At 39.9% G+C, this 5,139-nt stretch overlaps 1 protein-coding gene across 1 annotated transcript in view; it reads left to right on the top strand.

Annotated features, from left to right (window-relative positions):
• The window catches only part of SORCS3 (sortilin related VPS10 domain containing receptor 3), a 689,619-nt gene that overhangs the window by 394,950 nt on the left and 289,530 nt on the right, over nt 1-5,139 (top strand). The gene's annotated exons all lie outside the window — the stretch shown is intronic.

Raw genomic sequence — 5,139 nt, 5'->3', positions numbered from 1 at the left:
CTCCTTGGAAGAAAGACGAGGCTTTCTATGCCCATAAAGAAGTATAGTCTTGGAAACACACAAGAGTAGGTATACTCTGTCCTATAGAGTCTCCACTTAATGCCAAGTGAGTGAGAGTGGTTAGATGGCAAGGACCCAAATTATAGCAATAAAGTAAAGTAGTAATAATAGTAATATTATGGAGTTGTTTGCAAACGGAATATAGTGTTATGACTAAGTAGAAGTCACAGGGAGGAGGGGCCACCTGATAACACCGACCATAACAAGTGTGGAAGGGTCCCTTGCTCTGATGGGCTGATGACCAACCAAAACACGCTGTCCAAGGGCTGTGCCCAGGGCACCTTCTTTCCTGGCAAAAAGAGCTGCCTGTTTCCTAAGCACGCAGACGGAGAGAGGGAAGGCCTGGTCAGAATGTCACCAAGGTGTAAGAAAGAGGGATAAGGACCTTTGGTGGCTGTTTTTCCCTTTAGCTGCTCATCTGACATTTGCCCCACGCCTCCCTTGGCTGCTTCTCAGTGCCAGAGGCAACGGCCCGCTGGAGCTGTCTGAGTAAATTTTGAAAATTGAGGTGTTTTGTAGAAACACCAGGGTTGCAATCTAGAAGCTTCGTAACAGGCAACTGGGGAATGCGTCAGGGGAAGGAAAAGCCATATTAACGTTTCTCTAGTCAAGCACTATGTGCTCGTGTTAGACTTGGTGTTTTCATAATTAAGATGCTGAAAGGCGGCTGAGGAATCCGGCCTGGCCTGTCTATTTCAGGCATCCAGGGCTTCTGCGACCTTTGGGCCCAGAGGCTCCAGCCAGGGAAGGGAGCCTTCAAGTTTCACAAGTAGATCATGACTCTTGATATAATCTGCCTCCCCTCCGATTGATACGACCGTGTTTCCTGGTACAATGTTGAACATGCCAGTGAAATAATCAGGCAGAAGCAGCTTCATCTCCATTAGAACCATCACAATATAATCATTAAAAATAACAGGAAGTTATGGTGAAACATTTATCATTTCCTCCTTAAGTAGATCACTACCACATATCAAACTCTTAGAAATCTTCATGGAAATTCATTGTTTTCACTAATAAAATATTTTCAAACATAAATGCCCATGAAACAAATGGGAACTTGGAGGAAAGAGGCCTAAAAGGGGAGGAGCCTCTCACCTTTTAGCACCTGTCATCCAAAGTAGCAGCCACATGCTCTTGATCAGCCGGGTCTTAGGTCTTGTACAGGGAAGTTAGAAAACAGTTTCAAACACTTGCGTAGCAGGCTCTAGGGATGCAAAACTGAAGGACCACACCTGTGCTTTAAGGGGCAGGACCATATGAAATAATCACAGCTGTCAATGGCAGTAAGTGCTACAGATAGAAGGACAGATCATTAGGGTATGGTTGGAATCGTGAGTTCACTGTCCGCAGGTGCTCATCCTCATTGCCAATGAGTCGATTCCTGCTCAGAGCCAGCTACCTTCTAGGGCAGAGTAGAACTGCCCCTGTGAATTTCTGATTTCTGCTGAGCGGCAGTGCAGTAGAAAGCCTCCTCTTTCTCCTGTGAAGCTGTTGGTGGGTTGGAGCGGCTGACCTTGTGGTTAGCTGCCCAGCGTGTAATCACTGTCCCTCCAGAGCGCCTTGGATGAACAGACACATTGTTCCAAATAGACGGGTCCACCTGATTTCATGATTTGCCTTCAGATTGTGACACACAACTCAATTAGAGTACAATTGTCTTTGTAATGATGGCATACAATTTAAAATGGGCATTGTGATAATTTTGGCATATGTGTACCCTCGGACAATCATCACCACTGTCAAGTTAGTGAACGTTTCTGTCAGCTCCGAAAGTTTCCCTTCTACCATCTTTTCCAGCCTTGTGCCATGTTTAAAATTGGGGATTTGTTTTATGTTATATTATGGTTTGCGTTTTCTCAAATGTTATTGAAACAGAATCATACTGCATGCATCCTTTATTGTATGACATAATTTTTTTGAGATCCATCCGTTTTCTGTCTAGCAGCCAATGGATAGATGCCCCACAATCAGTTTGTCCTTCCATCATTTGATGAACATTTAGGTGGTTTTCAGGCTCTGATTATAACAAAAAGAGATGCTACAAACATCCCTGGATGAGTTTTTACATTGGCATTTGCTTTCATTTCTCTTGGGCAAAAACTGAATAGTGGAATGGTTGAATCACACAGTAGATATATGCTCACATTTTTAAGGGAACAATTGTTTTCTAAATAGCTTTTACCATGTTACCTTTATACCAGCAGTGACACAGTTCCACACCCTTAGTCGTGTTTGTTCTAACCATTTTATTAGGCCTGTAGAGATATCTCCTTATGGTTTTATTTTAATTTTCCTACTAAGGGTGTTGAGAACCTTTTCATGTTCTTGTCTGTCTTCTATTTTCTTTTTTGAAACATTTGACCAAATATTTTGCTTCATTTTAAATTATCTTATTTGTGATTTTACTAGTAAGTGTTGAACACCTTCATATATTCTACAGGTGACTCATTTATCAGATAGATTTGCAAATATTTTCTCCCATTCCGAGAGAGAGAGAGAGAGAGAGAGAGAGAGAGAGAGAGAGAGAGAAAGAGAGAGTGAGAGAGAGAGTCTGGTACCATCGCTAAGAAATTTTACCAATATCTGGGCACAAGACTTTCCTCCTCCGATATTTTTTTCTAGTAGTTAGCTTTAGGTTTTGCATATAGGTCTATGTTCTGTTTTAAACTATATTGTCTATGTGGTGAAATGTGGAATACAGATGATTATTCTTAAATCATTCCAGATGCCTGCCCAATTGCTACTCTACCTTCTGTTAAAATATTATTATTATTTCCATATTTAATGCCTTTGCATTTTTGTAAAAATTCCGTCGACCATATATGCATAGGTTTATGATGGGCTCCCTATTTTATTCCATTGATTTGTTTGTGAGCCCAAACCACACAACCTTGATTATTATAATTTTATAATAAGACTGAGTTCAATGAGTAAGTCTTCCGAGGTATTTTGGTTTTTATTTTGTTGTTGTTATTATTTTTAATCAAAGTTGTTTGGGCTATTGTAGATCCCTTGTATTTACATATGCAAGTGAGAAGGTACTTAATTTTTTACCAAAAAGAAGGTCCACTAGATTTTGGTTAGGATTTAAGAAAGTCTAAGGAAGTGACATTTTAAAACTATTGAATCTTCCAATGTAGGAACACAATCAATTTCTCAATTTATTTAGGTTTCACTTAAATTTTTCTCAGGGTTGGCATTTAAAAAGTATTGAATCTTCTAATGCACGAATACCATCTATCTTTTCATTTATTTAGGTTTCATTTAATTTTCTCAGGAATGCTAGTACTTTTTAGTTTATAGACCTTGCACCTCTTTTGTCAGATTTATTCCTAAGTATTTCACAAATTTGATTGTGTTATAAATTCTAATTTTTATTCTTTGTTGTTAATACATGGAAGTAGAAAAAAAATCAATAGGGATATAAAAGAATTGAGCAGCATGAGAACCCAATTGACCGGTTGCTTTATGGGACTATTCACGCGACCAAATCAGAATACGGATTCTTCTCAAGTACATATAAAACATTTACCAAGAGTGATCATATTCTGGCTCATAAACTCAGGCTCAATATGTCTAAAGGGATTCACATGATAGAGCATGCTTTCTGACCGTCCTGGAACTGAATTAGAGTCCGTAACTGAAATATAGGTGAAAAATTCCCCCAAATTTTGAAGCTAAGCCAAACACTTCTAAACAGCTCAAATATAGCAACAACTGTAAGGATGGCCCAGCATTGGGCAATGCATTGTTCTGTTGTACACAGTGTCCCAGGAAGGCAGAACTAACTTGTCAGTACCTAACCACGCCGACAACAAATAACCCATGTATTACAGAAGAAACCCAAAGAAATGACAAGGTTGTATTTAAATCTCCTATTTTCCTGTTTGTTTTCAGTTTGCCCCTCGGGTTTTTGGTTTATTTTCTCTTTTTCACGTTTGATGTCTTCTTTTGGGTTGGTTGAGCATTGCCATTATTTCATTTTTTTCTTTTTTGACTTTGTCAGCATCATTTTGTTTTTCTAATTTGAGTAGAAGGTTTCAGATTTACCAGATACCTATTTAACTTATAGCAGTCTACCTTCAAGTGGTAATACTTAATTGCATGGGTCGTATACATATCAAAACCTTCTCCAAAGTTCCTAGGCTGATGACACCCACTATTCAAGTTCTCTAAAGATGCCAATCCTCTGGTTTCTGGTTTGGGGTTGTTTCCAACAAGCCAGTTGTCTTCCTGAGCCCTTCTGCCAGGCTGTCTTTCCATTGCCCCGTTCACACATGCACCTGTTTTCTGTCAAAACTGTCAAAGCACCTGTTTTCACCCTTTGCCCATTTCATCATCTGATTCATTTCTACTTTTCTTTTTGTTGATTTAGTTTTATTATGAGCCAATTTTGTTATGGTCCTTGTTTGTAGTTTTCCTGCCTGCCTGGTAATTTTTGAGAGGGTTCCATCCATTGTAAACTTTATATTATTTGATACTGGATAGGGTTTCATTTCCCTAAAATCGTCGGGCTTTATTTGTGATGACCTTACTTAGCACTGGTTTGATCCTCTTGGGTGTTGCTTAAGCTTCACTAGGTGAAACCAGGTCAAGTGTGTTTAGTCTCACATGACACCATCACTGAAGTAGATCTGTTTAGTGTCTCTTGATTTCTGAGTTTCACATTCTGGCTGGTGAGAATCCTTCCCAATCCTGAGTTCAGGATTGGGTGGTTGTTGTTGCTCTCTCTCTTTTGATGATTCTTTCAGTGGTTCCAGTTCTTTCAATGGTTCCAGGTTGCTTCCTTACATGGACAGACATACGGATACATATTCAGCAGAACACTTGAGGGGGGTACAAACTGCGGGGGCACTTTTCTGTGCACTCTTGTTTGTTACGCTACCCTGCTGAGTGTAGATGCTGTGGTCTCCCCAGACACATAGCTTTATCTACTCAAAGTAGAGAGATTGCCAAGTTCAGACAGGGGTCCTGCTTTTTTGTGCCATGGCCTAGAACGTTTAGGTAGGTCACAGAACTACAGCTTCTCTCATCTGTTTCCTATGCCTCAGGGGTCTTTCTCCAACATTGCCTCCA

This window comes from Echinops telfairi, unplaced genomic scaffold, assembly GCF_000313985.2.
Source record: "Echinops telfairi isolate 266 unplaced genomic scaffold, ASM31398v2 ScPeMD7_70;HRSCAF=299, whole genome shotgun sequence".
NCBI lineage: Eukaryota > Metazoa > Chordata > Mammalia > Afrosoricida > Tenrecidae > Echinops > Echinops telfairi.
The sequence above is the reverse complement of the archived record's forward strand: the minus strand, read 5'-3'. Positions and strand labels throughout refer to the sequence as shown.